General features: G+C 35.2%; 1 long non-coding RNA gene and 1 other non-coding gene across 2 annotated transcripts in view; both read left to right on the forward strand.

The window, feature by feature from the left end:
* Window positions 1-27,679, forward strand: part of LOC143660633 (uncharacterized) — a 407,362-nt gene that overhangs the window by 323,257 nt on the left and 56,426 nt on the right. The gene's annotated exons all lie outside the window — the stretch shown is intronic.
* On the forward strand, window positions 7,055-7,163 carry LOC143675184 (U6 spliceosomal RNA). The gene has a single exon (XR_013171428.1). It is a non-coding gene; the product is annotated as a U6 spliceosomal RNA (small nuclear RNA).

Here is a 27,679-nt window from a genome sequence, read left to right on the forward strand (position 1 = left end):
GATAAAATAGATGCTAAGTCAAAAGCTATTATGAGGCAAAGAAGGACACTATATATTAATAAAAGGGGCAATCCACCAAGAAGAAAGAGCAATCATAAGTATTTATGCACCTAACCATATTGTCAGAATACATAAGGCAAACACTAGCATAACAAGGGAGAAATAGACACCACTTCAAAAATTGTTGGAGATTTCGATATACCACTGTCTTCAATAAATAGCACATCTAGATGATCAATAAGGAAACAGAGAACTTGAATAAAATGATAAAATGATAAATGAACAAGACCTAACAGACATACAGAGAGCATTGTATCCCAAATCAGTAAGATATGTGATCTTCTCAAAAGATATGCAGTCTTCTCAAGTGCACATGAATCATTTTCCAGGATAGGTTATGTATTACAAAATAAATTTCAATAAATTTTGAAGTTTGAAATCATACAAAACATCTTCTTTGACCATAAGAGAATGAAGCTGGAAATTAACAACAGTCAGAGAGCTAGAAAATCCATTAATATATGGAAGCTAAATAACATTCTCTTAAACAATCAATGGGTCAAAGAAGGAATTGCAAGGAAAATCAGTAAATATCTTGAAATGAAAAAACAGCACAACTTACCGGACACAATGAAGGCTGTGCCCAGAGGGAAAAGCATAGCACTAAATGCTTGCTTTAAGAAAGAAGGAAGAGTTAAATCAAAGACCTGTCCACTTGGAAGAACTAGAAAAAGAAAAACAAACTATTCCCGAGGCAGACAGAAGGAAAGAAATGAAGATTGGGGCAAAAATAAAGGAAATTGAGATAAAAATACAACTGAGAGAATTAAGAAAACCAAAAATTGGTTCTTTGAAAAAATTAATAAAATTGACAAACCCTTAGCTAGAAAAAAGGGGATATGAGGTGCAAATAATTAAAATACTGGTTGTGATTATGTTTGTTGTAGCCTGGCCTTTGAATATTGGAATTCCTCAAGACACAGGCCTAGGCTCCTTTTGTTTTTTCTATACTTTCTCTCTACCTAATTTCTTTCCATGCCAAAGAGTTAAATTCCCATCTCTGTGTCAGCAGTTCCCAGATTTTTATTCTGGGCTCGGATTTCTTATTTCTAAGCCCAAATAGCAAATATAGTCTAGACAGGTCTACTTAGATCCCTCAAAAGTATCTCTGGATCAATATTTTGAAAATCAAATTCATAATCATTTCCCTTGAATAGTGTCCCTCAGAAAACAAACCAAAAGAGAGGCTTTGTTATTCTCTTAATGATGCCAACATCTGTCCAAAGACACAAACCTGACATTTACAAATCACTCTTGATCCACTTTCTCCCATCCCTCACATTATCAATCCTACTGTCCAATAACCTCTTCTAAAATCCTTCAATGGGTCTACGTCTTCTCTGTATATGTCATCTTCAGCCTGCCCTCTCTCTCCTGGATCATCGCAATAGCCTCCTAAATGTTCTTCCTCATCCACGCTACCCTTATTCTCCATTTGGCAGCCCGAGTGACTTTTTTTTAAGGTTCCAATTTTATTATTTTATTCCTCTCCTTACAAAGCTTCAGTCATTTCCCATATATTCCAATGGTAATGACTAAATCTTTTATGTGACCAAAAAGTCAGCATTGCCTGTTTCTTCAGCCTTTCAGTAGGCTCTAATCACAGTGATTTGCTTTCAGTTCTTTATGCTTCCTCCTGTCCCAGGACATTTGCAGAAATTATTCCATCTATTTATAATTCTCTTTTCTCACCTGTTTCCCTAGTTAATTCCTAGTCATCATTCACTTTTCAGTCAAAATTCAAACATAACTCTTTTGAGGGCTTCTCCTTTGGCTTTGCAACCTAAGTAAATTTTCTCTGATATATATTCTCACAGCACACATAGCCCCATCATAGTTTGTAGCATGTTTGTTTATGAGATAATTTTCATTAAGATTAGCATCCCCACTAGACTGTAAACTTCATGTGGAAATGAACAGTACTTTGTCACTGTTTTATTCTTAACATGAAATATAGTTTGTGATACATAGACGATGTACAATAAATATGTAGAGAAAGAAGGCCAAGAGCGAGAAAATATTAGAGTTGATATAAAGCACATATGTTCTATGTAAATGAAACCATTTTTCTTAGGCTAAAATTCTCCTCCCAAGTTCCTGACACAAGATTATTATTACTCATTATGATTACTATAAGTACTAACACAATTACAGATTTCATTCATTGAAATTATTATACTTCCAAGTCCCTCCACTTCAAACTCTGACAAAAAGAAAGAAACAGACAAAAGTCATAGCAGGAACATTTCCAGGGTATTTCACAGTTCTTTGCCTGTCTCTGAATAATCACTACTATCTTATGAATTGTGATATTCTAGTTATCTTGTTTTTATCCTGATCAGAATCCAAAAGAGAATGTTTTAACTCTGCTTCCCTCTAGGGCGCTTTCACTCAGTCCTGCTAAGAAAGCCAGAGTACTGCCATAGGCAAGAATAGTCAGCAATGAGTGGGAGGAACCAAGGAGGTTGATCCTCAACTCTGAGAGCAAATTAGAATTGCCTTAACCAAGCTGGGACCTGGAGACCCAATAAATGACATCTGGAAAAGATAGTGCCTGATTCAGCTATAGGAATCTAGAGTGAAATAATGTTTTGACTGTTTTCCTCTCATGAAATAATGAAAAGTTGAAGGAACTGCTTGTATGGCTGTGTCTGGGACACCTATCTTGTTAGATTACCTGTAAATACATATGTATAATAACTTTTCAGTAGTGAGGAAATAGTTTATATATATTAACTTTTCAGTAGTGAGGAAAGAGGAAAGATCTAAGTTGCTAATATATGTAAAAATGAATAGCATGCAGGCAATTAATTAATGTATATTATATACCCAGCATGATCATTAAATATCCCTGCAGTTTAAGATATCTTTGGGATATCTGCAAATTATATAAACAAAATCCAGACATATTGATGATAAAAGCAAAACATACATAAATAGATGGCTTCTAGTTAAGAATGCATTACTCTGCTTCTAATTCCTTTCATTACATCAAGCAATGAAACTGAATTAGGGCTAGCTGTTTTTAAAATTACATTTGCCTATATTTGAAGTTCTGTACTGAGTTTTTCTCCTCTCTTTTTGCATTGCTGCAACTTGCAATTTTCTGCTTTCTATTCACTTCCTTGGAGGATTTAAAATATGCTGCACCAGGGCAATCAGGCAATTTTTTTAAACCATCTTGGGAAACATGCAGTGATAAGGAAGAGCACCCACTAAGAGCACTCACTAAATTACTGAAGAAAATTCAAATGTATACAGTCAGTTCCAGAAACTGGTCAGAAGCATGGGTGGCTTTACATTTTAATATCATTCACAATTCCATTGGTAGTCATACTTTGAAAAGAGAATTAGCTGATATACACTAACTTTGGCTCTGTATTCATTTGAAAATAATTTTAAATTATTTTTTAAATTTAGCAATTTAATAATTGAGATGTGTTTTTTCTTAACAAATTTAGGAAGCAATTTTTTATTACTGGCTCAAGTGTGTAGCTCCTGTAATTCTTTGTGCCAAAATGTATAAGGTTAAATTTGCAGGTGTTGGCAATCAACAGTTCTTTTTGATATCAGGCAGTATTGGACACCTGGGATTGGATATACTGACATTTATTCTTGTTTTTACCCCCCAAAAAATTGTCACCTGAAATTTGAATGCCAAAACATTGAACATCCTTTCATTTATTCGTTATAATAAATAAATAAATAAATTCCAAGAAAAGGATTTTGGCTAAAGAAGTAATTTTATTCTTATTTACATGTTTAACTATGGTGGATACCAGCTATGTTTTCCATCAAATGCCACAGAATTATATTGTGACACAGTTGAAATTCCTCTTATCAATGATTTCCTATTATCTAACTTTAAACTCATCTACAAAATATCAGCACAGTCATAATCTCTCTCAAAACACCAGTTTTGCTACTCCGCATACTTTCACATGATCTCATAGGTTTCAAATGTTGCCTGAGTTGACTGTCAAAGTAGGGGTACTATAGGCCAGTGTTCTCATGGAGCCATGCTCTTCTTAACCAGGTTTTGTTGATTCCATCTTTGAACTCTGTGCCCTTTCATCCTCCCATCTCCTGTGTTGGTCCAGGTGTACATCTGGACTCTCATCATGGTCTCCTAACTGCTCACCTGGTTTCTAGCCTCTTTTCACAGCCCACAATACACCCAAGGTTCATATCCCAAATCTATCGTATTCATTTGTCGTGCTGAACTACTCTTCATTTCTTGAATATAACAAACTCTAAAGACTGCTTTTAGTCTTTGTAAATGCTATACCTTTTCTTTCTAGAATATTTTTAACACCCAAAGATCTTTCCACATACAACCTTCAGACCAACAAACTTTCTAAACATTTTGCAACTGTCAAATTCCTATCATATTTTAAGGCCCAAGGGACATGCTTTATTCTTTAGGGAGCCTTCCTTGGTTTTCACGAATAGAATTTATCTACTATGCCTCCATATTGCTTTGCTTATGATGACACTATGAGTGAATAGTAGTTGCACAGTAATTATTTACACTTAAAAGTTACAGCTAATGGACCCCTGAAGGGGAGAGGGATGTCAGCCATTTTTGCATTGTTAATATCTTGTAATAGGATGTTTACCTGTATTAATAATAGGTAACAATTTGAACACTTTGTAAACAGGAAACTTAAGTCAGAGTTTCTCAAACTCAGTACTATTAATATTTTAGGCCTGATAATTCTTTGTCGTGAAGGGACTGTCCTGTAGGGCACTGTAGGATATTTGGCAGCATTTCTGGACTCTACCCACTAAATGCTTGTAGCACTTCCCTCCAAGATAAGACATCCAAAAATATCTCCCCTCATTGCCACATGTCCTTGGAGGGGGAGTGGCCCCAATTAAGAATGATTGATTTAAATAGATTATCTCATTTAATTCTCATAACTACCTCATGAGGCAGTCAGATTTTTTCCTGTCTTTCAAGAGAGGAAACTGTGGCTTATATCATATATAAGTTAAGAGGTGGTAGGACCCTGATTTAAAACAAGGAAATCTTCCTCTGTATCCTGATCACAAAGCTGAGCTGCATCCTAATCTATAGCTGTTGAATTATTTTATCTCCAATATTTGACAACTAGTTTCATTTCTTAATAACATACCATTAAATGAAATTTTAATTCACTTTAAGATTGATGAATAGTGAGTCTGTGAACTGCATTATACGGGTCCAGTTAAGTCACAATTGTGTGTATATGCATGACTAATAAATACCTGGAGTTTCAAAGTGTATTTATAGGCCTTCCAACCCAGTCATCAAAGGAAGCCCTTCTGTAACTTCCAATGCACAGAGATGTGGATGTCACAATAATTCAGTTTTAATTTGAGCATCATTTGTAAGAAAATTGCTCTTTTGGAGTCTAGATTGTTTACTGAAATGAATTTGGGACTAGAAGTTGGAAGCATGTGATTTCAGGACTGCCACTTACCTGCCTCCCTCAAACTCAGCTTCTTCCTCTAGGAAAAGGAGATAATAAGCCGATATCTAGTCAAACAGAGGGTATTATGTAAATGAGGGACATTACTCTTGTTTATAGGATTATGGAAATTTTACTTGTTAGGCCAATTAGGAGAGGGCTATCTTGAGATAACCCTCACAGGAAAAAAATGTCTGAGGCTGACTGGTGAGGGAAGTAGATAAAAAATAATCCCTTCTATTTCTTCTGAGTTTAAAAAAATTTCTTATGCTGCAAAATCAACCACATATTAGCAACATTGGTATATTTCCTTTGGATGTTAATATCTAATTTGTCATTGTGAATTTGCTTTTCAGCAAGATAATATCATGGTGGTCCAATGATTTAGTAACTGGCATAATGCCTTTCCCAGGATAGAAGCTAAATGTGTATGGGTCTGTATTTGTAGTTAAATATAGATATACATATATATTCCCTTCTGTTCTTAAATGAACTATGCCATTTCTTGCCTTTTAAAATATAATTTTGATGCCTCTAAAATTCTACTCTGATACACATTCGTAATTATTTACTTTGAGGTAAATAAAATTATTTACTCAGGCTTTCTCCTCTGGATTATCTAGGATTTACAAATACTGTCTAGAAAAGGGACAGCTGCAGGTTTATCCATCCTTACATTGCCATATACCCCCAGTAAACTTGATCCTGTCGCATGTGGTTTACATTGAACAAATAATCTTAGTATTTAACACTTAATGTCAATTTGTTCCACCATCCTTCTGCACCATCCATAGATGATAAGTAAAATTGCCCCAGCACATGCTCTTTACCTCTGCTTTGTGTACTTGAAGAGTGATGCTGTTTAGATATTTTTATCAGTTTTTGTCAATTTCCTGAGAAAAGTTGGAAGTGAGCTTTGGGGAATGGGACCTTCTTGATTTGTGGCAAGTTACTGAAATCTTTTTTCAGTGCCTAGAATAGGAGGATCTTTACCAGCTTTCCTTAAATTTATAGATCTTTATTATTTCCAAATGTGATTCTATATATATTCAAGCATTTTTACTGTTTAGAAGCATCAAAAACTTCAATGTAAGTAATTAAAAGTACTATAATTTCTCATGGTTTGCTGTTCTATAGGCCTCCAATTAAGAAATGGTTTGGGCTGCTTTCAATTTGTTTCACATCCTGTGAATGTGACTGAGAATAAGCTATTTCAAGCAGTGTTTAATGTGGACCATATTAAATAAGGTTATATTAGACTATGTCTATTGCATTGTCTCAAAATCAAATCTGACTACTGTACATCCCCTCTAGTGAGTCTGTAGATTAAATAAAAATGCAGTAGGCAAAATAATGGCCCTTAAAGATGTCTCTAACCTAATTCCCAGAATCTGTGACTATGTTAGGTTATATGGCAAAAGTGAATTAAAGTTGCAGATGGAATTACAATTGTTAATCAACTGACCTAGAGATAGGGAGGTTATCTTGAATTATCCAGGTGAATCCAAAGTAATCATAATGGCCCTTAAAAGTGGAGCGGTGTGTTCTTGCTTTGGCAACACATATACTAAAATTGGAACAATACCGAGAAGATTAGCATGGCCCCTGCACTAGGATGACATGCAAATTCATGAAGTGTTCCATATTAAAAAAAAAAAGTGAAACCATGTAAGGGAATCATACTGAAATGGTGACAATTTCTAACCTGCTCTCCAAGCTCTTGAGTATTTGGCAAACCCTATGGAAAAATTCACTCTACAGATCAGGGACTATGAATAGCCCTAGGACTTTCTGACTTTACTTTCAGGAATTTGAGTACTAAATAGAACTCCTCCACTTTTTTGTGAGCAGAGAAATTGGAGCCTTTGGAAATAGGTTAAAAAGCAGGGAATTACCTGAGGAAAAAGAATGAGAGTTTAAAGAGTTGGGTAGAATCCAGAGAAGGAAAAACAGGCAGTGACAATGTAATAGGGATCTCCTCCTCATCATCTTCCCCCTCTCCCTTATGTCTTCTTTCTTGTGGACACACTTACACAGCTTAATATTTAGATTAAGAATCAATACAGATGTTGGTTTTCGCAGATGAGGGTGTATAGTCTTGCTCTGAACAGAAAGGTGGTTGGTGGTGGTATTTCAATCAGAAATCGGGAATCCTTTGTCTTCTTTCCATTTTCTCATCACCACTCTCCTATGAAGTTTACCAATACCAAGTGGGTACAATGGGAGGAATAGGGAGTTAAGATAGAATAAAAGGAAAAAAGGCAGTTCCTGACTGCTAGAACTATAGCTTCAGCCAGGTAGAAGAGTTGGGCTGCCAGTCATGGCAATAAGACTGCTTAAAAAGGAGGGCTTTTTTGTGTTTTTTTGATTTTTGTTTTTTGTTTTCCAAAAGGGGAGGGAAGAGAAACAAGAAGCAAAGGGCAGTTTCCACAGCCATCCATAAAATCAAATCCAATAAGAACTAAAAATTGATATACGAGCAAGTGATGTTTGGAACATGGTATCAGTTTACAGTGGATATGAATAATGTGGTTGGAGGCAACATTAATGAGAATAAACAAGCATGTATGTGTATTTACTGGCTTTATTTGAGACATAATTCATATAGCATGCAAAGCCCCCATGAAAATTGTACAATCATATATGCTTTAAAATATATTCACACAGTTGTACCACCATCACTAAAATTGACTTTAGAACATATACATATATTTTACCATGGATATTTTTTTAAGTGTTTATCTCTATTCACTCTGTATAAATAAGCTGTGTTTCTCTAATATTTCTATCATGTGGTGTCATCTTGACATGTAAGACTTGAAAAAAGCTCTATAGCTCTTTACTTGATGCAGCCTAGGATTTAAAACAATAACAACAAAATATAGCAAAAAGCAGAGGGTCTTATTGAATTGGGCCATTTTGTTTAAGAGCAGACAAAGCAGAAACATTGAGATGCATTTTACATTTTAAAAAGTGTAACATTACCAGTTCAGCTGAATGACACATGTTGTATAGTTAGGGTCATAGCACCTGAAAACTACACTTAAAATCCACAAGGAATAAAAAATATAGGGTTACATATACATATATGTATATGTAAAAGCTCAACTACTAGATTTTGAAGTTGAAAGGATAAGCTATAATGCACAATGAACCATTTTAATTTAATTTAATTTTATTTTGTGCTCTTGACATGCAATTCTTGGGAGTTTCTTCCAGAGCAGAAAGTGACTTCAAATGATATTGTGGATTTGGATACACTCCACAGGCATGAAAAGCTTGGGAAGAAAGAAAAGTCATGATCATTACAGATAGATGAGAACTGATACAGCTGCCCATGAGTCTCAGTGTAGCTTAGATGAAATTGTCTTCCATAAATTAAACCCTCATATTCTTATAAAAAAATCTCACATTTAAGTTTGACTAAATGAAAAAAAGATAATCAAGGTGCATCATCTCTCTATGGGAAACAGGGCTGCATTGAACTTCATGTTTTTCTTCTTAGAGTGTTCTTGTTTTATACCCACAATACTGTATCTCTTTCATGTCAGCCTGCCAGAACCTGTAGGCCTAGGATTGGGACCCTTGGTACCAAAGTTCTGACCGAGTTATTGAGCATGGCAGCCAGTTTGACAGTGAATTACATCACTGCCCAGCATCCTTCCCTATCATGAGATCATGCTTCCTCATCTCGTTGATATTCAGGATAGCTATGTGGTTTGTTTCTGCTACTGAAATGCATGTGGGCTGATATGGTCACTTGTGGGAAGAAGCTTTAAGAGCCATCATGTGTAGCTGACATTGCTCTTTCCCTCTGCCTTGAGAACAGCAACATATAAGATAAAGGCTTTTTTCTTTTCTTTTTTCTCTTCACCCTGGATTCTGTGCTGTATGAACAACAGAGCATTGCTAACCGACAAAGTATAATGTGAGAAATAACCTTGTTTTTGTAAGCCACTGAGAGTTAGAGTTATGGAAGTACAATCTAACAAAACCTGACTAATACATCTCACATTCGAAGGCTAGAAATAGGGAAATCAGATGCAGTCTCATGAGCAAGCCTGAACCCAGAGATAGTAACTACAACTATTGGGTCAGAAACTGGGCAAACTCTCGACAGATCAGGAGACGGGTATAAGGGTGGAAGCAAATCCAGGGATCACTGGTAATAACTGTGATCAGGGATGACATAACCAAGGCCTATTTGTTTTTGTATGTTTAGCTATGGTGTTATTTGATAAGTGAGTTGGCCATTTTCGAATGAACCCTCACTTCATCTTATATTTTGCATTTTTCAGAAAGTGGAGTTTTCTAGAAACTGCAATAAATTCAGGACTCTCAGGGATGATTGCTGCAGAATGGAGATAGCTTTATAGCACAATCATTCTAAGTAAATTACTCCCTATTTGGCCTCCATTTCTCTGCCCCACCCACTTTGGGAGTGACTGGCTCAACAAGGGCAGAATTTTATTATTGCAGCTTATTACAATAAGTTTTTGTGTGGTAAGATCAGGCCTATAGTTACACAGGGAAGCTAGTGAGATCTGTGCCTTCTCCCAGACTTCACTTAAACCACCTTGGGAAGCTGCCATTCTTTATTTGCATCCATTTAGCCCTTGGGGCTTCTTTACTAGAATGGGAAAGGTAGATGCAAAATGACACTCTGTCTTTGTTTTGTGGTGGGTAGAACTAGCCTCTTGAACCATTGTTTTTATCATTATTTCAGGTGTATGTGTGTATGTGTAAGCACACACACGGGTGTCTCATATAGCATTATCATCTTGAATTTTGTCGTTGTGACTCTAGCAGTCACTGCAATGATCCTACACCTGCCATGCACTAATTTAGAGAACACAAAATGTGCATCTTCTTTAGGTTTAAGAATATCCCATACAAAGACAAAACTTAACAGGCCATTACATTTAAGCTTATTGTTTTCAGTTAAAAAAAATTCTTATCCAAAATACGTCCATTTTGTCTTATATAAATTAAAAGCTATTTTAAAAGAACTAAGAGAAATTACCCATTAATACATTATCTATCAGACTATAACATTCAAAATCAGGTTCAGTACATATATTGAATACTCAGGTCTACATAAAAACTATTAAATTTTAATAGGAATTAAACTCTAAGAAAGGCCAGTTAACTTTTAAATGCTTCAGTTAATTAAAAAAAATAACATCATTATCTCTTCACTCTTCCATATTGCTTTTAATTATTCCCTTTTGAATTGGAACTATTGGCCATAATTAATTATTTTGAAAAGATGCTATGGGGGAAATAGGAAACACATGCAATGTATTTTACATTAGGTCTGTTCAAAATTATGAATTAATTTTCATAGGACATAATAAGAAGATTTAATGAAAGGCAATTCTTATTTTATTCCCACTTTAATCCCAAAGGAAATCTGGTTGCTAAGAACTTACTATTTCATTGTCTTCAAAGCATATTCAGAAATTTTATTAGGGGATAAAATGAATCTTTCATGCTGAGAAATGTTCAGTTTATATTACAACACTGACTATGCCCTGCCCCAAATTCAGAGAGCATCTGGGCATACCACACTGTGAAGTACAGTTCTTTCGTCCTTATCATGAGGCTTATGTTTTTTCCTGCAATAAGTAATGATACCCAATGCTTAAAGAGTATGTTAAAACAGTGTAATGTGCTAGTCTGACCTGTTTGAAGCAAGGGATTTCAAATATTCATAACTTTCTGTTGTACAGTAAACCCTCACCATTAGTGAATGATCCCCCAGGGAACTTGTCAATCCTCAGATTCATGAATACCTATTTGCCATATGGTTTCCTCTATAAAATGAATAAATGATAATGAAGAAAGAACAATAAAACTGTACTGAGATGTGTCTTACAGTCCCTCTGCTAGGTGTTCTCACTAATACAGTGATTCACTCGTAACATCAGCCTTGAAGTGCTTGTTATAATAATTCACATTCCAGAAAAATGACAAACTGACTACATATCCTGGAACTCTTGAATCATAAACCATGGATGTTAAATCTGTAATACTCAGAGTCTACTTTATTTCTATCTACAATTGCACATAATTGGGTGGTAGATGTTCTGCGCCCACATGCGGGTGTTGGCATGAAGAGCTTTGTACTTTTGACTTGTAATAAGTAAAGTCTCCCAGCAAACATATGGGGGCTGGACAGTGATTTAAGAACAAGATAAAACAAACAAACAAAAAATAGGATGGGGTGGGCAATGGTGGCTCAGTGGCAGAGTTCTCGCCTGCCATGCTAGAGACCCGGGTTCAGTTTCCAGAGCCTGCCCATGTAAAAAAAAAAAAGAATGAAATGTTAAAAGAACAGGGTTCTGGTTTTGTTTTGTGTTTACCTTTTAAATATCCCAAATAACATGCAGAACTGAATATTTAAATGAGATATTGTATAAATGCATGCATTTTCCTTTATAATAGTAATAAGAGTTATATAAATTTACCGCAAATTTAAAAAGCAGTCCTAAATTGAATACCCTAACACTACCACCATTTTTGCTATGGATTATTTCCTTCTGTCTTTTTACTTAGAGAGAAACAATTCATTTTAAATCTAAGGTGTTAATATTAATATTGCCACATGTACATAGTATTTACTGAGGTTATATCAAAAGCCATGAAAAGTGAATCCAGGTAGGTAATGTAATTAGCATCATTTTAAAGTGGAGAGCAAGGCTTAGAGAAATTACTCTATTTTTCTAATTCATGCAGCCGGTAAGAGGTAGAGTCAATATTTTCAAACCAGAACTCCCTAATTCTACTACTCTTTGCTGCCCTTTATACACTAAGCTCAGCAAACCAATAGGAAATAACAATACATAAACAAAAAAGATATGCTTTATTAATAGGCTGAATATTACAATAGCCATGTTAACAATAGCAATACCACTACTCATTTATTGAGAGCTTATAGTTGCTTCCAGTTCAGCCTATATTCATAAAGAAATATTTTTCTGACCAAAGATAGATCTATATATTCTCTCTCTCTCTCTTTTTATTCCATCTTCTTTTGTTCCCTTTCTTCCTCTCTTTCTCTATCCCTTTCCCTTTTTCCCTTTCTCCTCTCCCTCTCCTTCTCTACCTCTTGATTTCTCTATTTTTGTTCTCTGGCTTCTCTCTATTTTCCTTTTCTTTTCTCTCATACAGGTTTTTCATATGTTTCTCCTCTCTTTTTCTCACTCCCTTACTGCTTGTTTTTTGTCACAGGCAGGCTCTGGGAATCCAAACTCCCTTACTTTTTTTTTGGTTGGATTGGCACAGGGAACCAAACCTGGGTCTCTGGCGTGGCAGACAAGAACTCTGCCTGCTGAGCCATCGTGGCCTGCCCGAAACTCCCTTACATTTTATGTTCCATTTCTATCCTTTTGTCTGATGTATTGATAGTATTTCTGTGACCTGGGGGATTATTAAAGTTATTTTTTGATAATATTTCTGTGACCTGTGATTATTAAAGTTCCTGTACAAGAAAAGTACAGAATAGAAAATTGAGTGATAAGAATAATAGGAAATAATGCACTCTAAAAATGCAGGCTTTACTTTTAGGCTGAACTATATAAATGCCATTTTTAAAGGTTATAAAGTCCAGATAGGTACTATTTCTTGTAGTTCAATTTCGTATTTCCTGAGCTTTGAACATTAGTCTAGAATTTACTGACTGCTTTCTTATTTTAATGTGCAGCATATATTTTAATTTCTAAAGATATTCATAGGACGTGAAGGTGCTACAGTACAATAGACTTAATCAGCATTTGTCTCACTGCTGTCATCAGTTGTCATAGTTCACTTCCATACTAGCATTTATCATGTTCCTTTACAAAATATCAGCCATTATATCTTATTAGGAATGTAGTAAAATATTAATTTCTGTCTTCTAAGTGTCACATTTCTCAGAAAAATAACTCCCAAACAGCCATGAGTCAATGACAGACTTTTGTCCATGATTATTCCCTATCTTATCTGAGAGTATCTTTGTAGAAGCACATCACATCCCTCAGAGAGACGGTATTGGTGTTGCAGATGAGGTTCATGATTTCAGAAGTGTGCTGCCTTATACCCAGAGATTATAATTACCAATTTAGAGGGCTGCAACTGGGTGTATTATAAACATTTCTGTTAATTGGAGCGCAGGAGATTATATCTTGTGAAAGCCACCTAGTGAACTGGCAGAGACTCTGAGTGCATGTGGCTTTTCCCAAGAATTGTTCTTAGCCTTTCTACTGATGAGATTTCAGCATTCCAGGCAGGCAACAGAGGTTGCTTAGCATGACCAATGAATTTATGTTCTCTGCGTACTCTAGGGAATTCACCTTTGTACACACAACGACCTTGGCTTACATAGTGTTCCTGTATTCAGCCTGGGAGCAGAAAAGACAATCTCCATTCACATTTTCAGCAGTTACATCAGTGATACCTTTATTCTTATCCTTAAGAGGTGTTCAGGTAAGTGAAATAATGGAGGCAGCTTGTAGCAGAGTATTTGGAGGCAGGAAGGACTTCTGTCACCTTCCTAACTACCCATTTTATGGTTGCATGATTAAATTCCTGATAACAGGGTGATAATAGGACTTATAAAGTTGTTGCAGGAGTAAGTGGTACAAGTGTTCAAAATATACAGCCCTTAATACTACAGGTGTTGCTATTGATCAAGTCCAATTCAGGGCACAGGGAAAGCTTTTCAACACCCTAAAGTTAGTAGAGATACAGTTTTCATTTTCATTGTCAGGCTGACAGTGGGCCCTGACTACCAATCTCTTCCTGAGAAATTGTAGAATTCCCTGACACAACCTAGTCTGGCCCCATTGTATATCCACCCAGGAAGCATCTAGGAGAAGCAGGGGCTTCGAATAACATGAAAAATAGCAAATATTTTCAATGATTTAGCCAATTAGTTTCCTAGTTCAATAGAACAGTCTCATGCCCTAAAGCTTTATTTATTTATTTTTTTCCTAAAGCTTAATTTTTAAAATGAGCAATCTAAAAAGAGAAGGACTTCTTCTCAGGTCTGAAACAACTAGTGCGGTGCCCTTGTTTCTTCTCCAGGTAGCTGGCTGGGTGAAAATAATGGCTACTATCTGTTCAGTGATTCCTCTTTACCATGTATTTTACATTTATCTTCATCTGATCCCAATAATGCTAATGACCGTAAAGTCATTGCTTAAATGTCATCTTTTTAACTTCTGTGACCACCTTATTAAAAATTGAAACCTCTTATCCATCCACTCCCATCTTTCTCTTTCCATCTTTTTGCTTTATTTAATTTCCTTCGCCTTTGCCAATGTCTGATAGTTTATACATATACTTACTTGCTTTTTTTCTATTTTCCCACTAGAATGTAAGCTCCTTGGGGAAGAAGTTTTTGTCTGTTTTGTCTACTACATTCTCAGTGCCTAGAATTGTTCATGAACATTGAATACTGTATATTCTCCATGTATATTTGCAAAATGAATGTATGAGTATTATAAACTATCTAATATTTCCAAATTTTACAAGTGAGGAAATTTGAGGCTCAGTAACAAAGGATAGTAAGAGGATGCAAATTTTAAATGGAGGAGCTGATATTTTATTCTCCTATTCTTCAAATGATTTTTGAGCTCCTATTATATATCCAGTAGTTATTGGGCACCACTACCATCTCTTCCCTACCCCATCCCCATGAATACTACGTATGAGCAGCCCTGATTCTTATATAGCTCACAATTTATTGAAGAACATAGATAATTATGAAGCACTCTATAACTAAATAAGATAATTTTAGGATTGTTACACATAGTTCTGAGGAAGTGCTAAACATTTTGGGGTGGTAGAGTAGCTGGGGGAATCCATTCTTCACAAATGTCTAAGGAAAGCCCTTCTGACAAAAAGAAAAAAAAAGAAGAGAGACCTGGAAATGAAAGAGAATTAGAATGCACCCTGAGAAGAATTTGGAGAACTTCCCAGGCTCTGGGAAGTTCTTGAAGTCAGAGGAAAGAAGGCACTTTTTTCATATTCTAAGGCTATTAACCCCATCAATGTCCTTAGAACATAGCAGGTGACTGGGAAAATGCATGAGATGAAGGGGGAAAAATAGGCTTGAACCAAATACTCTCCCTTGTAGAGGACTGACATTACATCTTGTGTATATTAAATTGCATTCATATACCTAATTAAATACAACTTTTTGAGAATTGAGTTTCACTGACTGGTTGCTATGCTATTCTGTAGAGTTCTAAATGTTAACTGATTTTATTTTGTGGTTGTTTTTATCTTTGTGAGATAATGGATTTTTTTCTCCAAGTCCTAAACATTGTGTCATGTCCTTGAATGGCTCCTAGGATCTAGGCACTGAGGTAGCATCTCTTAAATAAAATCTCTTTAGCTGAGTGGAAGAATACATTGCAGAGGGATGAAAATGTAAAGGTCAACCAACTGGGCTGTTGTCACATCATAGAAGACTGATTATTGTGATAAAAGCCGAGATGGCAAGAAGTAGACAGGTAAGTGATATAGTTTGCTGGTAGAAGGCTTTGGTAATAACTGTTATATGAGGAAATGAGAGAAAAAGAAAAATGAAAGATGATCTCAGTTCTTAGCTTGAATAAGTGGGAGAATAATAAATACATTTACCATGATGGGGGAGATTGCTTAAACCATCAGTTTTCAAACTTTTTTTTTTTTATTTCAGGACCTTTTTGCATATTGGAAATCAGTTAAGACCATCCCTAAATTTTGTTTAAATGGGTAATATATATCAATATTTAGTACATTCCAATTTAAAGAGAAATTTCAGAAATATTTATTAATTCATTTAAAGGAACAATAAATTCATTATATTTTAACATAATATATTTTATGGAACTCTTGTTATTTTATTTTTAATTAAAAATACATACAGATGTCATTTTTATATGCTTACCAATCTTGTTAATGTTTGAACAAATTGAAGACACTTAGATTCTCATATGCGCTTCTACCTTCAATCTGTTGTAATACCATGTCATGTAGCTTATAAAAAACATCTCTATATACTTGCAACAGAATGAGAGTAAAAAGGCAAATGATGTCTTAGTATAAGTAAGAAACTAGTTTTGACCTTTTTCACCCCTAGGATCCCTAACCACAAGTGAATTAATTGATGATTCTCAAACATTTTTCTCTCCCTTACCCTAATTTACTTCCCTTCTTCTTGAGATCAGTAGTTTAATAGAACTTTGTTTAGAATATGGCATTTCTTCTTCCAACTTTGATTTGCCTTTAAAGGACAGCCTAATGCATTGAAATGTAAATCTAGTTAATTTTTCTGTAAATCTCACCCTGATGCCACTTCCCAGTCCTCCATTCACTGGACTTAGAGAAATACATAACCTCAGATCTTGGTTGTTCTACCTCATTCTTATCTGGAATTTTGTGACTGAAGGAAAATGTTCTGTAGGACCAAAGGAGGCAGCCTTTATGCTTTATCCTCAATTTTGTTCCTGTGCGTAGGGCCAGCAGGCGTTGCATCCCTAAGCACCCCTTTATACTAAATATACTTCTAATAGTTTCCTTGCTGTCTTCAGATAACCAGTCCTTTTCCGGGAGGGCAGTCTGGCAACTATTAAATGCCATCAACCAAGAAATCAAGCTACATTTTTCAGATATCTAATTCTGTTCTTGGTGGACTGAACATTCTGTGCACTAAGAAACATGACTTTCTAATATTCTGTCTCTTGAGAAAGCATCCTTTTATGTCCTAGCTCTTGGCTTGAACAAACAGAATAAATGTAGCATAGAAAAGAACAGAAGGATATATTTATGAAGCCTGATCTGATAGTTCAGAAACATCTACTCAAAAGCACAACTGTAGAAAGTGTACTTTTCTCTCAAAGGATAATTTTGGCATGTAATGGGATCCTGTCTTTTGGGACTAAATGGCACAGCCAGTGGAAAATAAGGAGAGGTGGATTAAGTGATGCTGTGGAGACTTCACCATTATTTCCACATTTGATAAAATTAAGCCATAAGCATGTTACATCAAGAAAGATGTGAACATTCTGCATAGTATAATAATTAATTTCCACTTAACATCCTTAATCAGAAAAAGTTTTCAGGAAAGCTTCCCACCAAGGTTTAACAACACTCCTGCAAATTCTTCGTGCTTTGGGTCAGAAATAAATATAAATATATCTCTATATTATCAAAAATCATTTGTTTCCTCATTTGGTTCTCTATTTAAATTTTCAATATCTTTCTAAAATGTCCAGAGAAGTCAACTCTCACCTTTCCAGTCTTGCCTGCTTCCTGTTTTCAGTACCTTCTTTCAGTAACTTACCTACACTGAAATCAAAATGCTTCAAGTTGCCAAAAAAATAAAATATACAAATTTCATTGTTCTTGAATTTTCTATCAAATAAAAAACAGGTTAAGTAAGATTGCTTTATTAAAAAATAATTTTTAAGGAATGCCTCACCCCCAGTTATTATACAATATAAGTGTAATGAAGTCAGAATAGAAGAGAGTAAAAGATTGGAAATTATCAAATTACTCTTTTTAAATACACTTTGATCTGCTTACACTAAATAGCATCATTAGTTCTAGATTTGTTATTATGGTTGCTGGAAATCTTACTTTACAAAATGTTTAAAATAATTTTTATTAGGATTAAGTTTGTAAGCATCAAGCCAATTTAACACCCTTAGACTTGGAAATAAAATAGAACTTCTACATAAAAAGTTATGCATATTGCTCTAAAATAAATGCATAACAACATTAAGACTTCCTTGACATCTCTCTTTAGGAATTCACATCTACAGTTGTCACAGGAACAGGTTTTACTAGAATTTCACATATAGTGTGTACACTGAGATGTACTATTATGAGCACAGTATGATGGTGTTTGAACGATTCCGTGTTTCTGGGCAGTTTTTCTTGTTTGTTGCGAGTAGATCCAGTCATTTTTGAAAAAAAGAGGGTATTTTTTGTTATTAATTTCAGGCATTATACCAGATTTATTGTGAAATTATACCTATCTGATAGGAGAGCACGTTGCTCAGTGCTGAAAGCTTTCTCTTAATCTATTTAATCCAATCAGTCAGTCATCTATCATATACTGAGCACTGGGGATGACACTCAGAGAGGTACAGAAGAAATTCTTTTTAAAAATTCTGTATCATTCTCACCTGCCATGCGGGAGACCCGGGTTCAATTCCCGGCCCATGCACTTCCCAAACAAGCAAGCAAACAAACAAACGAAAAACCAAACCAAACAAAAATTCAACAAATGGTGCTGCAATAAGGGGATATTCACATGGAAAACGAATGAAGTGTGACCCCCTGCCATGCAACATACAAATAAAAAAAAAATTCTATATCGAGGAGCTTACAAAAGGCAATCAAAACCAATCTAAAATGAATCAAATTATGAAATACAATCTATTTTCAGTAGAAAGAAGGGACAGTTGTAGAGTTTGGGTAAGACAGGCTTTCAATTGGGCTTGAAAGGGAAGAATAAATATTTGAAGTTGTTGATCTTTTGAATCAAAATCTTACTTGAGCCCTTGTCTTAAAGGAAAAGATTCTTTTTCACTCTTTCCTTTCTTATATCCTGCATTTGAGCCTTGGTTTTGTCTGTTCATATTCAACTTGCCACATATTAATATTTTTCTTCTCACAAATGCTTTGCCATAGAAAGCAATACAACCTGTGAATGTTCAGCAGCCCCCGGATGGTTCATAAATTTGCACATTTATACTCGTCCCATTGATTGTGGCAAAAATATGAAACTTTCTCTTTGAAAATGGAGAATTCAGTAATATCAGAATAGAAATAACAGTTTGGCATCTCAGTTTTCTTCTTTACCTCTCAAATATTGGTTTCTTTGTATAATATCCCAGTTTTTAACAACTATAGATGATTCACAAGTTTGGGAAATGTAATCTTGAGTAGGTATCAAATAAGTCTATGGTCACTGAGAAGGCTTTTTTCATGTTGTCAGAGGGAGTCTGTGATTATACAGCAGATCATTGAGGTGGTGTTTATGGCAGACCTGCTCTAGCGATCTATGAAGGGAGCTTTGGGAATCATGGTCCCAGATTTGTGATTAATAACCCACAGGTGAAGGACTGTGATGCAGGGTAGAAGGCACGGTACTCATCATATTGAAGGAGACCCTTAGGCACATATCTGCATTGGCACATAAGATTGAGTAGAAAAGGCCTATTATTTCGGTCCAGATTGGAATTGAAAAGTGTCTCATTTCTTCTTTTGGGGAAGATATGAAAAATCTCACTTAGAGACCACCATTCAATGTTGGTTTCTTCTGTTTGGCATCATAAGATGGGCAATGTTAGTGAACCAGCAGCATAAGAAATAAGCTGGACAGTCCTGTAAGCAGATAATTAAGATGAGATATAAAACATACTCCAATCAAACCATAAATCAATCTCTCCTGCCATGCTGGAAACCTGAGTTCAATTCCTGATGCCTGCCCACGCAACAAAACAAAACAAAACAAAAAACATAAATCAAGTGCTTATGGAATGAATAATTCCTCTCTGAGTAATTCCAGTGAAAGCTTGACTAAGGCAGTGCCATTTGTACTTAAGTTCTCTGGGTTGATGGGGGTTAAAGAGTATGCAGGAATACTGAAAGTGCCCTACTTGTATCAGTAATTCCACATGGAAATTTTATTTTATTTATTTTTAATAATCATGTAGTATGTGACTATTATCTTTCAACAAGGTGAGCCAGTGGCTTATTTTCTGGAAAATTCTTTGCCCTAGCAGGGCAGATCAGAGAAGTTTGTGGTCCTAAAGAATAGATTAAAAATATATACTCTTGATGAAATATCAACTCTCTGTCATCTCTGGAATGATTTCATTGTTTTGGACCATTGGTCTATGTCCCATGTTACATTCTTTGTCCTTAAATTTCAGTAAGATATAATTTGTACCATTGATCTGAGATATTATAAAATGTTATAAAAGGCTGTGTAGAGGGCGGGCCGCGGTGGCTCAGCGGGCAAGAGTGCTTGCCTGCTATGCCGGAGGACCCCGGTTCGATTCCCGGCCCCAGCCCATGTAAAAAACAAACAAACAAACAAAATATAATAAAACAAGAAAATGTTTAAAGATGTTTCCCTTCCTTCCATCCTTCCTTCCTTCTCTCTGTCTTTCCTTCCTTTCCTCCCTCTCTCTTAAAAAAAAAAAAAAAAAAAAAAAAAAAAGGCTGTGTAGATAAAGAAAAGTGTCATCAGTGATACAGCATTAAGTGGGGGAAACAATGCATTTGTTTTCATTCAGTCAGATAAATATGAAAGGAAATATTAATGAGAATGGGTTTCCTTTTAACACCTTGACAACTCCAACTGCTTTTCTTTATTGAAATTAATTTACTACTAAATTGAAAATAATTTGCTAAAATCAAATTTAAATTAACTAAAAGGTTTTCACTTAACATGAGCAAGTAAAGAGTTCTGAAATTAAACGAGAAAAAAATGTAAAAAGCACATAGGAAGAATAAGCAAAATTGAAAGGAAAATGTTAGAAAACTCCCTTCTTTATATGTTCCCTTAAAGTCTGGAGCTTCAAACTTTCTTTCAAAATTCTTTACTAATTTGTGTAAAACAAAAGAGTGAAATAAATGTAAAAATTAAGGTTTTGATTAAAGCTGGAAGTTATTCTCATTATTTGGTTATGGTACATAAGGAAGAGAATTATCTCTAGGAATGTGTCCTTGTGCTTAATGAGAATTATTGGGTGAAAGATAACCATGGCTTCAATTTATATTACAGATACTATGGATTTCTTTTTCCTTTTGTCTCCTCTTTCAATCATCTACCCACCTACTTCCATTCATCTTGATCTATTACCTGCCTTTGTTTTACTAATTTCAGTTATTTCTCTTATTGTTCTTGGCCTATTTCTCAACCTCCTTTACACCTATGCACATTTATCACTTCCTTCTAAGTTTTCATTCTAGTCTCCCAAAGAACATATCGGACCGACCTGGGTTTCTATCTAATCTCTACCACTTACTGATCAAACACGTTACTCACCTTCTCTAAACTTAATGGTACTTGCACACAAAAAAAGAGACAAACAAAAAAAGAGTAGGGAGAATATAAAGTTGTTGAGAACATTTGATAACTTTTGTCCTTATATAAGTGTGCTTAACACCATTGACAGCCTGTCTATCTATGAACATTTCCTTGAAATATTTATTGCACAATCCCTATTTTCCTATAGCATATAACCCCAAATATTTTTTGCACATTTGTTTTTATTTTTCCAAAGAAAATTAAAACTTCCTGAGGTTTATATCATTTGTATTCAGTAGGAGCTTGATGATTAGCACAATTGAGTATATAAAGCACATGTTCTTAAATTTGTGTTAAACCATTAAATCTAGCCAATTTTGTGCTCATTTCTTTCATTATATGATTATAGAAGACATTTGATTTGTGATGTTTGTAGAGTCCTTTACATATTAAAAAAGAACAAGCATTCCTTTTCTTGAGTGCATGAATGCATAGCTGTGCATTCATTATCATAATCAATTTTGGACATTTTCAGTATCCCCCCCCAAAAAAAGAATAAAAGTAAAAGGAAATACCCAAAATAACCCACACCCCTTTCCCCCCTATTATTTATTTTTATTATTTTTTTCTTACTCATCTATCCAGACACTAGATAAAGGAAGTGTCAGTCAGAAAGTTTTCACAGTCACACAGTTACACTTTCAAAGCTCTATAATTAATCAGTCATCTTCAAAAATCAAGGACTTTGAATTATGGTTCAACAGTTTCAGGTATTTCCCTGTAGCCTCTCCAATACTCCCAAAACTGAAAAGACATATCTGCATACTGTGTAAGAATAACCTCTAGAAAGACCTTTCAACTCTATTTGAAATCTCTCAGCCCATTGAAACTTTGTTTAATTTTTCTTCCCCTTCTAGTCAAGAAGCCTTTCTCAGTTCCACAGTGCCAGCAACAGGTCATCCCCTGTGGTCATGTCCCATGTAGGGGAGAGGGCAGTGAGTTCACCTGCAGAGTTGGCTTAGAGAGAGAAGTCACATCTGAGCAACAAAAGAGGTTCTTTGGAGGTGACTCATAGGCATAATCATAAGTAGGCACAGCTTCTCCTTTGCAGGAATAAGTTTCATAAGATCAAGCCTCAAGATTGAGGGCCTGGCCCATCAAATTGGTAGTCTCCAATGCTTGCAAGAATGTCAGGTCTTCTCCACCTTGGGAAGTTTAATATTTCAGCCTTTTTCCCTAGTCCCTCAAGAGGACTTTGCTGGTAATTTTTAACCTTATGCCTAGATTACTCAAGGGTGTTGGAGCATTTCCATCAAAGGTCAGGAATAAGACAAGGATGAAACTGAAAGTTTGTGCCAGAGCAATTAGGAAAGAAAAACAATAAAAAGTATCAAAATTGTAAAGGAGGAAGTAAAGCTTTCCCTATTTGAAGATGGCATGACCCTATCTATATACAGATGATTCTGAAACATCCACAACAAAGTTCCTTGAGCTAATATACAAATTCAATAAAATGACAAGGTACAAGAGCAACACCCAAAAATCAATAGTGTATATATGCAAACAATGAGCAATCAGAAGAGTTCAAGAAAAAAAATTCCATTAATAACAGCAACTAAAGTAATGAAATATGTACGAATAAATCTAACCAAGCATGTAAAAGACTTTTACACAGAAAACTGTAAAACATTGTTAAAGAAATCAAAGAAGACCTAAATAAATGTGAGGACACTCCATGTTCATGGATTAGAAGACTAAATATCATTGAAATGTCAATCCTAATCAAAACACTTACAGATTCAATGAAATGCCAATCAAAATTCCAACAACCTTCTTTACAGAAATGGAAAAGTCAATCATCAAATTTATATAGAAGGTAAGGGGGCCTAAATAACCAAAGCCATCTTGAAAAGGAAGAATGCAGTTGAAGGACATACACTTCCCAATCTTAAAACATATTACAAAGGCACAGTAATCAAAACAGCATGGTACTAGCTGGACAGATATATAGATAAATGGAATCCAATTTAGTGCTCAGAAAATCAACAATCATATTTATAGGCAACTGAATTTTGACAAGTAGGTAAGGACAACTCAACTGGGAAAGAACAGTCTCTAGAACAAATGGTCTTGGAAAAACTGGAAATCCATTTTCAAAAAAAGAATAATTCCCTTTACCTCACTCCTTATTCTAAAAATCAACTCAAAACAGATGAAAGGCCTTAATGAAAAAGCCAAACTATCAAACTCCTAGAAGAAAATGTAGGGAAGTATCTTCAGGACCTTGTTAGGCAACAGTTTCTCAGACTTAACACCCAAAGCACAAGCAACAAAAGAAAAAATAGATAAATTAGATAATTTAAATAGATAAATTAAATAGATAATTAAGCGCTTTTGTTCTTAAAATGATTTCATCATTAAATTTAAATGATGCCTGTACAATGGTAGAAAGTGTTTGGAAACCACATATCTGATAAAGGTCAATCTCAAAAATATAGAAAAAAGAACCCTTCAACTTATCAAGAAAACAAGCAAAAAATAAAAATTTTAAAATGGGTAAAAGAACTGACTAAATATCTCTCCAAGGAAGATATACACATAACCAGAAAGCCCATAAAAAAAAAATGCTTAACATCATTAGCCATTATGGAAATGCAAATCAAAACTATGAGATAATATTTTGCCTCCGTTATATTGTTTGCCATTTTTAAAAAATACTGAAAATAACAAGTATTGGAGAGGATGCATAAAAAATAACAACATTTATTCATTGCTGATGGCAATGTAAAATGATGCGGCAGCTGTGGAAGACAGTTCGGCTCTTCCTCAGAAAGCTAATTGTTGAACTACCATATGACCTGGCAATCCCACTCCTATGTATTTAACCAAAAGAACTCAAAGCAGGATCTTGAAGAGATATTTTGTTAATGGTGGCATTATTCACAATTGCCAAAGATGGAAGCAACCCAGTGTCCATCAACCAATGAATGGATAAACGAAATGTGGTATATACATAGAGTAGAATATTTTTCATCCATGAAAAATGAAGTCCTAATACTTGTAACAAAATGTGTGAACATTGATGTTCTAGTTTGCTATCTCCCAGAATGCAATATACCAGGAACAGAAATGGCTTTTTTAAAGAGGAATTTAATAAATTGCTAGTTTACAGTTCTAAGGCTGAGAAAAATGTCCCAATTAAAACAAGTCTTTAGAAATGTCCAATCAAAGGCATCCAGGGAAAGATACCTTGGTTCAAGAAGGCCAATGAAGTTTGGGGTCTCTCTCTCAGGTGAGAAGGCACATGGAGAACACAGTCAGGGTTTCTTGCTCAACTGGAAAGGCATGTGACAAACACGGCATCATCTGCTAGCTTTCTCTCAGGGCTTCCTGTTTCATGAAGCTTCCCAGGAGGCATTTTCCTTCTTCATCTCCAAAGGTCACTGGCTGGTAGACTCTCTGCTTTGTGGTGCTGCAGCAGCATTCTCTGCTTTCTCTGAATCTCCTGGCTTTCTCTCTTGTCGTTCTCTTTTATAGGATTCCAGTAAAGTAATCAAGACCCACCCAAATGGATGGAGACACGTCTCCACCTAATCCAGTTTAACAACCACTCTTGATTGAGTCACATTTCCAGGGAGATGATCTAATTACAGTTTCAAATATACAGTACTGAATAAGGATTAGAAGAAATGGCTGCCTTTACAAAATGGAATTAGGATTAAAACATGGCTTTTCTAGGGTACATATATCCTTTCAAACCAGTACAATTGAAGACATCAGGTTGAGTGAAATATGCCAACATAAAAGGAAAAATATTGTTTAATTTCACTGATTTGAAAAAATTAGAATAAGCAAACTGATAGGGTTGGATTTTATAATATAGTTACCAGGGGATGGAGTAGGAATTGAGAATGGAAAGTTAAGGGAATAGAGAATTGGAAGTTAGTCAAATCCTCTTACCTGGACTGTCATGTTTTTTCTTAAAATATTTTCCTGTTCCTAACTGTCTATCTGTGTACTCTGTACTTCATCGAGTAGCCAGAGTTGTCTTCTTAAAACAGATCTGTTCATTTCATTCCTGATGTTCAAAGTCTTCTCTGACGCTCATTTGCTTTAAGAAAATCCCATACTCCTTATCAGGGGATAGCAAGTCATCTACAATCTGCCTCCAATCAATTTTTTACAGCTGTATCCTTTGTGATGGATGCTCTTTGGCCTTGCTTGCACCCTATTCCCCAGTGCTTCAACTACATCAGACTATCCTCATTTCCAGAATGGACTTTCCTGACTTTCTGCCCAGTCTTCTCTAAAGCTGGTAACAAGTATTTCTGCCATGTTCATTCGTTGAAATGTTTCTTATCCCTTGATGTCTCGAGAAATGTCTCCCAGGCATTTATTCATTCCAGATCAAATTTGTCATTCCCTCATCTTTGAATTTTCAGAGCTCTGTTTTTATCCCTATTATAGTGATAGGGATTTATTTGCTTGATTTTGTGGAGCAGACCTGATTTCTACTGATCTACCATCACTAGAAATGGTCAGATAGTGGTCAGACAGTGTTTCCCTAGCTTTGGTTCTGAAAGTATGTTCCCAATGGCATTTATATTAGGTTCTGTATGTGCAATGTATACAGAACTGCTTTTCTACGTCCTTAATTTTATCTTTCTGGAAACATGAAGCGTATGAATAAGTTGTTATTGATGACTGAATTAATCTGCCTTCCTTTTTCATCCCCCAAATGTGATTCCCTGAATGGTAAGCAAAAAACAGCCCTTTCTTTCTTCTCCCTCTCTCATTCTCTTCTCTCTCATATTAGTTCAGGACAGCAGCTAGCTCCATTCATATATAAAGTAAAAACTCAATGCTTATATATTTGATTGAAATTAATACATAAAATAAGAGAAAGTAGACAGTTGGTTAACCACTCCAGTGATAATATCTTCTTCTGTGAAAAATCTTCATGATTAAAGAAGGGGTGAGGGATATGCCATGGCCTGTGTGATGAAAATAAATTTGCAATGCTGAGAACATTTCCTGGCCCATGCCAACAGTTCTGCATTATCATTTAAAACCAGTTATCAGGCTATCTTCCTCTGCAGGTTAAGCATCCTCATTTAACATGATTTCTAGGCCCCTTGTTCTGCTTTACTCTTCCTCTAGGTTATTTTTAACTCACTAATATACCTCTAAGAATGGGATGACTTCAATCAGTCACAATGTTCTTGGTATAAATGTCTAATTCACCTAGATTCTCATTAAAACAATAAAATCCCCTTCCCCCTTATGTGAAAGTTTCTGATCCAAAGTTAGCATTTCCTTCACGTAAATACTTAGGCAACAAACCCCAATTGTATTAGTTGTACCTGTGATTATTGTAGCTAGTAGAAATCATAGACATTTTTATATCATATTGTAGTTGTTACGTTTTGAAATGTATGCTCATTTCTGTTTTAAATTAATTTTGGTGTTACAAATGCTGCTAGATCATAAGTGACTATGGCAAAATATTTTTAAGATTTTGAAAACTGAATTTTAATATAATTCCTTTTGTAATCCTCCATATTTTGTTTTTTGCCTTTAGCCAAATGCCACAAAAAAAAGGGTAAGAACACCCAGTCCAGTGGGATTTAGAGCATACGCTAAGAATATAACACTTACTTCATTTATGCAGACTTACTTAGACAAAATTTTCTTTATGTTTTTAATTATCATAAAATCATGTATATTAAAAATCATATATGTATATGCATAGTTAAAATGGTAGAGAAAGCTAAAAAATGAAAAATCAAGGTTTTCTTTCCTGGCAACATCAAAATTCCCCAAAGATAACCATTGTTCATAGAGTGTGTATTTTTCTAGATATATACTGCATATACATATACACTCTAAATGCATGTCCATGTGTGTATACAGTCACACGCAATCCATGTTACCTTGTACACACTGCTCTTGTCCTGTGTTATCTTTTTTTTTCAATATGGCCAGGCACCAGAAATTGAATCCGGGTCTCCAGTATGGTAGGTGAGAACTCTGCCTGCTCAGCCACCATGGCCTGCCCTGCACTAACTTGTAAATAGCCACATCCGTTTTGGCTCAGACTGGTTTTGTGGTCAGGAGACTTCCCATGTCTGTTCAGATATATTATCTT

The sequence above is a fragment of the Tamandua tetradactyla genome, chromosome 2 (assembly GCF_023851605.1).
Source record: "Tamandua tetradactyla isolate mTamTet1 chromosome 2, mTamTet1.pri, whole genome shotgun sequence".
In the NCBI taxonomy this organism is placed as follows: domain Eukaryota; kingdom Metazoa; phylum Chordata; class Mammalia; order Pilosa; family Myrmecophagidae; genus Tamandua; species Tamandua tetradactyla.